The following is a 13,530-nucleotide window of genomic DNA, read 5'->3' as shown; positions in this document are numbered from 1 at the left end:
CCTACCCCACCCCTAAGGGTGCTAGGGGTGTCTTACCCCCACAGTATTTTTTGCCAGATTGTAAGTCATATATGTAACAACAAGGGAGAAAAAAGAGACTCTTTTGTAGGCGCACTCTTGTCTTAAATTAACGTATGAAACGATAAGATCAATCTTCTAAAAATTAACTTTTATTAATACAATAGTAAAATATTCAGTGGTCAAAGCAGCATCAAGATAATATACAAATTTGAACAGCAATAATTGAGCTGATATTAGAAAGTATAATGCAGTACTACAGTAAATAATAATTGAATGCTGAAAAATCGCATAATAAACATTCGCTGCCGATGTCCCAGGTATAGAAAAATGTATTAGCCCAATCAATAAACGTATCAAATAAGGCACATAAGTGCGCTAGCTAAATGCCAGTGTAATAGAGGTGCCTGATAATATAATAAACCCAACTATCGTAGGAAAAGACAGAAAAAAAGGGGGGGGGGGGGGTTGTGTATGGAATGAGATAACAATGTGAATCTGCTGTCAGTGTTAGACTCTGAGCGTAATAAGCCAATCTCTTCTCTACTAAACTGAGTATTCTTCAAGGGTCGCCCACTTGAGTACTGGCCCAGCCCTACACTGATTAGCTTCCAAGATCGGACGGTTTTTGGGCGTTACCAGTGTGGTATGATAGTAGAGACAACAGGAGAATCCGATGCTACTGGAATCACTGATGAGAGTTCACGAACTACATAGTAATAAGGAGTGTCAGAGATAAGATGGATCTGCTGCCAGTGTTAGACAGGGATCGACCCTGAATCAGTGGTGAGAGTCCATGAAAATAGAGAAAGAATGAAACAGACGAAAGAAAAAAGGACTTCTAGGTGCCTAGTAGAAAAAAAAATCCCTCGAATCAAATAGCCGAGAAGGAACTGATGTCTAGAGTGGTCCGAGACGATTCGTTCTGGGGCTAGATATAGAGTTCAGCAAATATTGAACATTCATCTACGCCATACATTAGCAAGGGAAAAAATGATATGTTGGTAAAGCACTAGGGTATAGTCTATTAGAAGCCTGTGATATTGTGTGCTGAGAGATTGCAACACTTATGATACTAATGTAGCATAAGCTGCTTAATATTTAAACATTGTAGCAGATACAGAGAATGTCACTGGAGAACTGGTATCAAACATATATGAATGAGTAGATAAATAAATATCTGATTGGTTAAATATAACCTAGATTCACAAGTGAACAAGTAGACCGGTGAGTGTGCACAGACAATAAATTTCCTTATTATTCCCTGCTAAGTCCGACTCCGGCCTCGTTATAACCAAGGATTCAGCTGTGCAGTGACATATCAACTCCGTGATTGGACATCCGTCAGCCCAGCCAGTATTTATATCAGCAGGGTTCAATAGCCCGAGACAGGAAGTGATCAAGCCCGGTCACGGGTGAAACGCGTCTTCCCTCTCCGACTTTCGACTGCCGTCCTCGGTGTTTCCGTTGCCCGACACATCTTCAAACCCAGCTTCTCCGCTCCCGGCGTCACACACCCATTTGCTGTCCGACGCCTCTTCGGGTCCGTTTGCAGGTGACCTTTTCCTGGACTGACTTCCTTTCCTCACGGGACTCCGGCGCCCGTCCAATACTGCATACGCCTGCAAACAAGCTCCTCAGTGCCTGCACCTTGCCGGGCGGCCACGCACGGCCCTGCATGGACAGTGTCTCAGTGCCCGAGACAATTTCACCGTACCCACGGACCGGCCACTACGGGAAATAAAACTGTCTTTTACCGGTCAGCAGCTCTCACACCTTGCCACGGTAATATCAGTGTCTCATTGCCATCTTTCTCTCCCCCCTCCCCCCTTTGTTCTTTCACATTATCATACTAATTTAATCTTTTTCATATATCATCAGCACCTATGCAACTGTTTTGTCAGCATTCCATAAACAACTCTTGTTCTTCTATACATGCTCATGTATTCAACATCTAATAATACGTGCTTTATGTACTTATTACAACTGCAATAATAAGGAAATTTATTGTCTGTGCACACTCACCGGTCTACTTGTTCACTTGTGAATCTAGGTTATATTTAACCAATCAGATATTTATTTATCTACTCATTCATATATGTTTGATACCAGTTCTCCAGTGACATTCTCTGTATCTGCTACAATGTTTAAATATTAAGCAGCTTATGCTACATTAGTATCATAAGTGTTGCAATCTCTCAGCACACAATATCACAGGCTTCTAATAGACTATACCCTAGTGCTTTACCAACATATAATTTTTTCCCTTGCTAATGTATGGCGTAGATGAATGTTCAATATTTGCTGAACTCTATATCTAGCCCCAGAACGAATCGTCTCGGACCACTCTAGACATCAGTTCCTTCTCGGCTATTTGATTTGAGGGATTTTTTTTTCTACTAGGCACCTAGAAGTCCTTTTTTCTTTCGTCTGTTTCATTCTTTCTCTATTTTCATGGACTCTCACCACTGATTCAGGGTCGATCCCTGTCTAACACTGGCAGCAGATCCATCTTATCTCTGACACTCCTTATTACTATGTAGTTCGTGAACTCTCATCAGTGATTCCAGTAGCATCGGATTCTCCTGTTGTCTCTACTATCATACCACACTGGTAACGCCCAAAAACCGTCCGATCTTGGAAGCTAATCAGTGTAGGGCTGGGCCAGTACTCAAGTGGGCGACCCTTGAAGAATACTCAGTTTAGTAGAGAAGAGATTGGCTTATTACGCTCAGAGTCTAACACTGACAGCAGATTCACACTGTTATCTCATTCCATACACAACCCCCCCCCTTTTTTTCTGTCTTTTCCTACGATAGTTGGGTTTATTATATTATCAGGCACCTCTATTACACTGGCATTTAGCTAGCGCACTTATGTGCCTTATTTGATACGTTTATTGATTGGGCTAATACATTTTTCTATACCTGGGACATCGGCAGCGAATGTTTATTATGCGATTTTTCGGCATTCAATTATTATTTACTGTAGTACTGCATTATACTTTCTAATATCAGCTCAATTATTGCTGTTCAAATTTGTATATTATCTTGATGCTGCTTTGACCACTGAATATTTTACTATTGTATTAATAAAAGTTAATTTTTAGAAGATTGATCTTATCGTTTCATACGTTAATTTAAGACAAGAGTGCGCCCACAAAAGAGTCTCTTTTTTCTCCCTTGTTGTTTCTAGTTACTATTGACTCAGGGTGCACCACCAAATTAGAAATAAGAAATTAAGGTTTTCTCTATATCAGTCTATTTTGGTTATTATATTTATTCATTAAATTTGTAGACCAGTGCGGTATTTCCCCCCTAGACCCTAAGTCATATATGTATCAAGTTTGGTGTAAATTGCTCAAGGCATTCCAGAGTTATGGCCGAAAACTATGGATTTTATGTGTCACCCCCTTCCCACCATCAACCCTAGGGGTGCTAGGGGTGTCTTACCATCACAGTATTTGTTTGCAGATTGTAACTCATATGTGTGCCAAGTTTGGTGTAAATTGATCCAGGCATTCCAGAGTTAAGCTGGAACATACATACACACGTACGTACGTACGTACGTACGTACGTACGTACATACACACATACAACTATTTATATATATATAGATTATTGCCATAATTAAGCTAATTAAAAACTCATAATTGCCTAATTAGTCATTAAGGGGGTGTGCCAGGGGTTATAAATCAACGGCCTAATTCAGATCTGATCGCAGCAGCAAATTTGTTAGCTAATGAGCAAAACCATGTGCACTGCAGGGGGGGGCAGATATAACATTTGCAGAGAGAGTTAGATTTGGGTGGGTTATATTGTTTGTTTCTGTGCAGGGTAAATACTGGCTGGTTTATTTTTACACTGAAATTTAGATTTCAGTTTGAACACACCACACCCAAATCTAACTCTCTCTGCACATGTTATATCTGCCCCCTTGCAGTTCACATGGATTTGCCCATTAGCTAACAAATTTGCTGATGCGATCAGATCTGAATTACGCTAGGCCCCAAGTCCAAATATCTTTACCTTAAAATAACAATTTTTCCCAACTTTGCACCTGCACTGAAACTGCGAGACAAAAACTGCAGTAGATTCTATTAAAATTACTGCAGCTAAAATCCTCATGGCTAACTGAATTGAGAAAACTTCATGGACGGCCATGGTTTAATGGGAAAACAATTGGATATGCCCCATAGTATCGATAATTGTGACTTTAGATTCAATATTTGCTTATATAATGAGAACATTAGAGTCCACAGATACTCTCTTTACTCTGCATTATTATAGTTTCAGTTGCAATCAAAAACAATATTTCAGGAGACATATGGCTTGAAGTAGAAGTAGACATGGGGGTTTATTTACTAATATTCGTGTTTTGACCGTTTTGAAGGGTGTTTGAACTCGAATGGTATCGGGTGCATTTTACTGCAACTTTTTGAATCCTGATACGGTCATTCACTAAGCTGCCGAGTTTTGCACAATCGTTTTTTCCGATGTCGATGTGATTCGTAATATCAGGCAGTGTTTTACGGGAGTGAAGAGTAAAACAATGCCTGAAAAAAAAAAGGAAACCCGGCCGGATCTGTGGGATCCGTGCAGGGCTTCATTGTGTACCTTAAAAAGTTCATTAAAGTCTTTAAAATTCTGAAAAAAATTGCGTGGGGTCCCCACGCAATTTTTTTTTCTGATTTTACACTAAACAGACCCTTTCCCATAGATAACCATGCACAGATCTCACTGATCCGTGCATAGTTATCCAAACTCGACTGGAAAAAGCAGGTCTATTTTTTTGCTGCTTTTTTTAACGATTCGAAAAAAACAGACCCGCACTTGAGCACTCAGAAACTAACACCCAAATACGAATGAATAGTGAATGGCCGTATTCTATGAAATAACAGCCGCGTTTGACCGATGGTCTATTCATTCGTATTTCGGAAGGCTGTCATTCAAACCATTACGAATAGACCAGACACTGCCGAGATTGGTGCTTAGTAAATTCCCGGATTGGGACTTAGAAAAAAAAACACAAATCGGCCAAAATCGGATTTTTAGTAAATACTGGCCATGGTTTATTTACAGTACTTTCAATGCTCATTTTAATGTGAAACTGCAGTTTCAAAAAATATGTTTCCCATTTTTATCCAGCCAATTCCCAACCGTAGCATATATATAAATATATATATATTTTGACAGCTGTGGCCCATTGTAGCTTCGGATAGGGAATTAGGAGATGTATACCAGTCAAAATTGCTGTCAAGCTACTCTAGAAGCCGCAGCATACGGGACTATGTAGTCAGAACTGATATATCTAAATTTGGTAAAGGCCAATCTAATTTGAATTTCCTTGAACGTAAGAATGGGTGCTACAAGTGTTTAATTAAACAATTCATGACCAGAGGGTACAAATATGTGGACCTTGTTAAAGCCAAAGAGAGAGCGCTAGCGATTCCACGATCCAAAACTCTGATTCCATCCGTGGGCGGCAAAGAACGTCTGAATGACTGTATCCTGTTTGTACAACAATATACCTCTGCTAGTCCACGTATAGCGAATGCTGTCAAGAAGCTATGGCCTGGGGACTTCCGGTTCCGGTATGGCGGAGTAAGCAGCAACTCCAGTGTGCTCCTCCGTTGCCACCAGCCTTCACCGCTCACGGACGGGTCATTCAGACTCTCAGCCCCGGTCCTCGGCGCTAGGCACCTCCCGCTGCAGGCTCTCTCCCGCTCGGCACGATACCCGCTCACGCTGTGTGCGCTTGCACGGCGTGCTGAGGATCAGGCCTGCACGGCGGATGGCAGCGGCACCCCGGTGGCTGTGATCATTACACAGAGAGCACATGTATATGCTCCCTGCACGGTTCCAGTGCTCCTAAATATTATAAAGGACATACCTTTCACAGAGCTCCCTCAACCCCCGTCACAAAAATGCTAACGACGGAGGCGACGGGAAGGGTCCATTACTGTGCCTGAAAGGGATCCTACGATACAGGACTAGATATCCTCGGCCGACCTATTATTTTCCACGACCCCTGCGCACCATGGAGAAGTTCCTGGGCCCACCAGCTACTTCCAAGATTCATCCTCCAGCACTACCTCCTAGGCAGGACAAACGGAGGGCAGACCAGACTCCCCCGCCCAGTTCGGACTCTAGCCCAATGAAACCTGCAGCAAAAAAAGCGATCAAAGACACCTCTGACGCCTCCCAAAAACAGGTACAAGACAATGTTTCACCCCCAGGTACCCCCCTAACTTATAAGGACATGGTAACTGCTATCCAGGATACGATGGCCCCTCTGCTGAAGAAAGCGGTGGGGGACATTACCTTACAATTGCAGCAACTTTCAAGCAGAGTTTCTACCACGGAGATCAGCTTAGGGGTCACCATAGATGAGGTTGAAAACCTAAAATCCACGGTGGAGCGTCTGGAAAAAGACAATAAACATCTCCTCGACAAGATGGACAATATTGAAAACCGCACGCGCAGATGCAATCTTCGAGTAATTGGCCTGCCCGAATCTTTTAAAGGTCCCAGTCTGGAGCAATTTGTCAGGAATACCCTACCTAAAATGCTTAACGTTGAAGACGAATGTGCTGACATGGTGATAGAACGTGTGCATAGAATGGGTGACCAGACACGTGCAGGAGCAAATAGACCTCGTGTGGTCATTTTTAAAACCTTGAACTTTCTTCATAAAGACGCTATATGGAAGGCCTCTCGCAAAGTAGATCTCCGATGGGAGGGCGTCCCTATAAGGATCTTTCGAGATTACTCTGCTGAACTTTCTCGCCTTCGCAAAGCTTTCAATCCTGTTTGTGCCTTTCTGGCCAAAAATAAACGAAAATTCGCTATGCTATACCCAGCTCGACTCAGAATTTTCCAGGGATCCTCCTTCACGGACTTTACGAATCCCGCTGATGCTGAAGCATATCTCAAAGAAGAAGCTGATTCGCTGACGCAGGATATTGCAGATGATCCACCTGGGTGACTCTTTCTTAGTTTTTTAGCATCCCATTTCAGGTTCCAGGCATGCTAACTAAAATGTTGATCACAAGCTGGTGCGCAGCTTAGGCGATACACACAGCTGTGCCGTAATATATTTAGTTTGGTGATCTTTTGGTGAGCTTGACAAAATATCATATTAATGTTACTGTATTTTAAAAGTTGCTGGTGGCAGCGGAGAAGCCCCCGCCGCCCTTTTGTTTTTCTGTGGTTGTAGCCGTCTTCTGTTACAGTTTCACCCGAAGTCGGTTATTACCAGCTCTAATACTTTTGTAATGTTTAATTCATTACTTGTGTTTTTGCTGTCTAACTTTCTTTTTTCCATAATCTTTAAGTTTGTCGCCCCTGTCATTGTCTTTTTTCCTCATGTGTTTTCCCCTCCCACCCATCTCCCTCCAACTCCTATAGAGATGAGATATGATGTTATAATTTATACGTGCCAGACGTCATGTTCTACTTCTTTGATATATGGCTACGATTAAGGTATGTACAATTAATGTAGGAGGCATAAATACACCTGCTAAAAGGAGAAAGATTTTATCTTATCTGAACAAAAAACATATTGACATTGCATGCTTACAAGAGACGCACCTGGTTCTAAAGGAAACTAAAAAATTACAAATGCTGAATTGGTCTTTGTTAGGCGCAGCATCCCTTAACTCAAAATCTTGTGGCGTAGCAATATTAGCGAGACGCTCCCTCCCAATCGAAGTACTGTCGATGGAAGCTGACCCTGAGGGCAGATACGTGCTTGTGCAATGTAAATTAGGCAATACAAGTTATCATATATGTTCTGTTTATGCTCCTAACACCTATAAAAAATTTTTTTTTACAACACTCATGGCCAAACTCCACTCCTGTGACCTCTCTTCCCTGATATTGTGTGGTGATTTAAATTTAGTCTCCTCCCTGTATCTTGATAAATCCCATTCTACAAGTCGATCTCGACCTCTTCCCAAATTAGGTGTGCCGTGGCTAGCCAAGAGACTAAGTCTGGTAGATGCCTGGCGAGCTTTAAACCCCACAGAAAAAGAGTTTACATGCCTTTCAATGGTACATAACTCTTGGTCACGTATAGATTATGTCTTGGTTGCTTCCCTACTATTCCCTAATATTCGCCAGGCCACCATCGAGCCGATTGTTATCTCGGATTATGGATTAGTCTGGGTTGAATTGGTTTATACAGTGGAAAAGTCTTCCCCCCCTTTGTGGAAATTCCCTTCGCATTTAGCGAAATCTGACAAATTTAAAAGTAAATGCGAAGACGTCCGGGAGAACTTCCGACTGGATAACTCAATGCATGAAATAGAGAATCCTTCTCTTTTCTGGCAAACCGCCAAAACAGTTTTAAGAGGCGAAGTGATCTCTTACTACTCACATCTTAGGAGATCGCTTAACCAATCATACCTGGAAACCCAAAGCAACCTATCAGCGGCGTATCAGTCTTTCAAAACAAAACCCTCTCAGGAAACCAGGACAGCTTATATTTTAGCTAAAACTACCTTTAATGACATCTTACATTTAGCCGGGGAAAAGTATCAGTTTAATGTTAGTTACAAATTTCACCGCTTTGGAAACAAAGCAGGTAAACTCCTCACCTCACTATTGCAGGGATCCAGGAAGCCAATGATGGTCCACCCCTTAAAAAAACAGGATAACTCCCGTACCTCCTCTAACGCCCAGATTGCTGCCATTATGCGTGATTATTACGTAGCCTTATACTCTTCTCCTGAGAGACGCACTTTCCCCACATGATAAATACCCCCCTCATTTCTGGGATAATCTCCCATTACCCCAAGTACCAGAGACTATGATTCCCGCCTTAACTTCTCCTATTACTCTTTCTGAAATCCTAACGGCTATAAAAAGGCTTAAACCTTGCAAAGCCCCAGGCCCAGATGGCTACACAAACGAATTCTATAAATTTATGTCCCATAAGATTGGTCCCCTCTTGCAGGCGGTTTTTAACAAAATCATGACCGAGGGGATTCTTCCTGATAGGTTCACTGACGCAGTGATCAAGGTGCTACCCAAAGCTGGCAGAGACCTCTCCTTACCGGGCTCCTATAGGCCTATTTCATTATTAAATGTGGATTTTAAAATTTTTACATCTATCCTCACGCAGAGACTAAAGCCAATCATGCCTATACTTATCCACAAAGACCAAACAGGTTTTATAAATGGTCGACACTCGGTAGTGAATCTTAGGAGAGTCCTCTCGGTCATCCAGCATGCCAATTCTTCTACTACCTCCCCCCCAGCGCTTATCTTATCGATAGACGCAGAAAAGGCTTTCGACCTTTTATTATGGCCCTACCTCTTCCAAATATTATACAGATTTGGCTTCCCCGATTCCTTCATTTCTGTTATCCGTACATTATATTCAGCACCGTCTTGCTCCATTTCTTGCAACGGCCTTCTTTCAGCTGCCTTTGCTTTACAGAGGGGGACGAGACAAGGCTGTCCACTTTCCCCACTCCTTTTTGATCTATCAATTGAGCCTCTTGCTATAGCTGTTCGCAACTCCCCACACATACATGGTATCACCATTGGAACGCAAGTTTTGAAAATAGCACTATTTGCGGATGACACACTTTTGTTTTTATCAAATCCAGAACAATCACTACCGTCCCTATTACAATTGATTCACTCCTTTGGAAAACTGGCAGGTTACAGAATTAACGTTAGTAAATCAGAACTTCTGCTACTAGGCAACTTAACACCTTCCATATTGTCCCATCCTGACATCCCATCCTTTAAAGTAACCCTTTCCCATTTCAAATACCTAGGTATTAACATTTGCTCTGATCTCCTCAATCTTTACAAAATTAACTACTCTCCTCTTATAGAGAACCTGGCCCTTAAGATGGATTCCTGGATGGATTTACCATTATCTCTCATGGGGAGGTTAGAAGTGATAAAATGTATTATTTTCCCCAAGTTATTTTATTTAATGCAAATGCTTCCTATTTCATTGACACGTAAAGATATCCTCAGACTTGAAGCACTTTTTTCTAAGTTTCTTTGGCGGGGCAAGAGACCACGCATAGCCAGGCAGAAACTAAAATCCCCTAAAGCAAACGGCGGCTTTGCTGCTCCTGATATTCAAGCATATTCCTTAGCTGTCCAGTTCCGCTATATTGTTGACTGGCTCCATGCAACATCCCACTATGTTGATTACGACCTTGACTTAGCAATATTCTCTCCATACGCCCCTAGTGCTCTAATACTTACACACCACTCCCAGATACCTCCCCAACTAAAGAACCATATACTATTTAAAGACACTTCCAATGCTTGGTTAACCATCAACAAAAAATGTCACCGAGATCCCTATTTCTCTAAATTTATCCCGTTGTGGGGTAATCCAGCTTTTCCGCCCTCGCTGCACAATGCTACGTACTCCCTCTGGAAGGAAAAAGGTCTTGATTCCTTTCACAAGGTGTTTGACCCAGGAGGAGTTCTGCTCTCCTTCTCTGCTCTATGCCAGAAATTTGATTTATCTCCTCGTCACTTGTATATGTATTTCCAGGTGCGCCACTTTGTTCTCTCCTATGATGTCTTGACTCATGTAAAACCTTCCTCTAAGATAGACTCCGCATCTCAAGATATTGATACTCTTCTGCATTCCTCCCAGTCACGACCATTTAAGATAAAATATCTCTATGCCATTTTGATATCCTGCTTACCCACTGCGCAATGGGATAATTTACTGCTGAAATGGAAAGGCGATATCCCTGCTTTAGCTACCATTTCTGATATCACACAACCCTGTGAAAAATCATTGAAATTTTTGTCATCAGCTTACTTCCAAGAAGTCCACCTGCGATTTTTACACAGGGCATACATTTCACCCGCACAACGATCTCATATGTTAACTGCCGAATCCGGCGATTGCCTTAAATGTGGGAAAGCATCTGCTTCTTTTGTACATTGCGTGTGGGAATGCAGAAAAATCAGAAAATTCTGGTGCAAACTTTTTACCTATATTAATAGTCTATTCTTAATAAACATTGCACCAGACCAGCTAGCCTGTCTCACATTAAACTTTACAAACTGGCAGATCACTGCTGGATATATTCCTCTCCTCAGTGTGATCCTCACACTTGGAAAAAAATGCATACTGATTAGATGGGTTAAACGTTCTGCTCCTTCCCTTGCGGAAGTCAAGCAAAAGCTTTTGCAGTTATTGTTTTATGATAGAAAAACGGTTTTATCTTCTCCATTCTTTACTACGCGAAAGTTTTGTCGCAAATGGAGCCCATTCATAGAATCGCTGCCTGTATCTACCAAACAACATATCTTGGAAACCTTGGACTGCTCTATGTTATCTTATGAATCATTTATAAATGCTTGAGTATATTATTTTAACTGGTTAACGTTGCATTTCAAATATCATAATAACTCTCTTTTTCCCTGGCACTAGTATAAAGTGATAAGGAGTGTTATGGGCAGGCCCTAACACTCACCCTCATCCGGTCTTATCTCCCCCTCCTCCCATCTCTGGTACCCTTCTGTGTTCCCCCCCCCCATATCTTACATGTATAATACATAGTATTCCCATGTTGTATGTATATTTCTTCTTGCGTTTTGCGTATTTACATGTATATGCTTGAAAACTCTTTAATAAACATATTTCAAAAAAAAAAAAAAAAAAAAAGAAGCTATGGCCTGTGGTGACATCATACCCTGATCTGACGATGTTGAGCAATACCAAAGTGTTGGCTAGCTACACGCGGAACAGAAATCTAAAAGACTGGCTGGTCAAGAATGATGTTTCGAGTGGTAGGAGTAGTGGGCTGAGTACCTTTCTGACCAGGAAAGCAGGGTGCTATCGGTGTACCGGTTATACGACATGTAGCTACATGGAGTATGGCGATTCCTTTGCCCACCCACATTCCGGGGAACGGATCGCCATACGCCAGGTTCTATCATGTACCAGTACCCATGTTATCTATATCATCCGATGTCCCTGTGGTCTCCTCTATGTGGGGAAGACCACTAGGATGTTTAAGAAACGCATGGCACTCCACAGATCGGCAATAAGACATGCACTGGAGGGGGACAAAAGTGGATTTAACCAACCAGTAGCCAGGCACTTTAAATTGTTAAATCATGGCCTGGCCACTTTGCGATATAAGATTATTGATGCTGAACCTAAACGTTTGAGGGGGGGCGACAGAGGGAAAGCCCTGCTACAGAGAGAAGCCAGGTGGATACACCGCCTGAACACGATTACCCCCAAAGGCTTAAATGAAAATCTCCCTTTAAATTGCTTCTTGTAACTTTATATCTATATAGATTAGTCTGTCTTTCTGGCAGCTTCTGCCCTGCTTAGTATTATTTAGTTCTCTTAACTTAGGAACTCTATATATGGGGACCCGTAGGTTATCATCTTTTGCTGTAGTAGTAAGACAAGTATTTTTACTAGTAGTATGCGTATATTGCCACACAATTGGCCCTTAATGCAGCTGAGACCCGTGGTTCTCATAGATTAGCATACACACGTTCTATGATCTTTATTATGATTATGCAGTTACTGCATATGGGGCGATCTACTACATACAGCTGTTTTGTCTCCTGTTTACTTGATCTGTATTCTCCTGCAGTGTATCTCTCTGTTTGTTTATGTCACATGATTTCTCTGTCTCTAGGCACCCGCTCGAGCGTCCGGGCGCACAGGAAGTGCGCAACGCAGTTTGCTGTCGTCCGTGGACCCGGCACCCGCAGCGATGGCGTAGACGCACATGGGGTGGTGAGTAGGTATTTAAATGTTGATGTTTGTACTTTCTGGTTATCCTGATGACGATATTAAATTATCGAAACGTCGATTACACCAAGTTTGTGACCGCTGTGTCCTTTTTACTTGAATGAAGTCCTGAGAGTGCCACTCTCTTCCAGCGATATTTATGGCCGACTGACCATTTGTGAAGGCACCTGGGCATTTATATGCTGTTTGTGAGAGTGCCGGTCCCTACACTGCTATATATATATATACACACAGGTTCATTTACATAAAATAAAACATAATGCATGTTCATATATTTTGTGGTTAGGTTATAGAATTTTTGAGTTGTCGGATACTCTCTGCCCAAGAGTTAATTAAACTTTTCTACTTCTTGAAGCAAATGGCACAATAATTCATTGGCCTACCAATTCCCCCATTGGTAATGACAGAACTGTATCCCGTTGATTGCATCGATCTACTTCATTGTACAAAATATTTCCACCATTGACTATTTATAAGTTACATTATGTATTATCATTGTGCCTAAATTGACCAATTGATTTTACCATCATGATGTTCCTTTACCAGCACAGCTGTCATCACTGAATCCTATTGATTTACATAAGCAGTTTGCCCATTGATTCTTGTTTCTGGTACATTCTTTGTTTTCAGTGCCTGCGACTGTATTTATTATAGAGTAACTACAGTAGAAAGTGCATGTTGATTGTGATTTGCATTGCACAGTACTCCTTTATGTTAGTCAGTGTAAAGGAGTATAGTAAC

The sequence above is a fragment of the Pseudophryne corroboree genome, chromosome 2 (genome assembly GCF_028390025.1).
Source record: "Pseudophryne corroboree isolate aPseCor3 chromosome 2, aPseCor3.hap2, whole genome shotgun sequence".
Taxonomy (NCBI): domain Eukaryota; kingdom Metazoa; phylum Chordata; class Amphibia; order Anura; family Myobatrachidae; genus Pseudophryne; species Pseudophryne corroboree.
Note: the sequence above shows the minus strand (reverse complement) of the source record.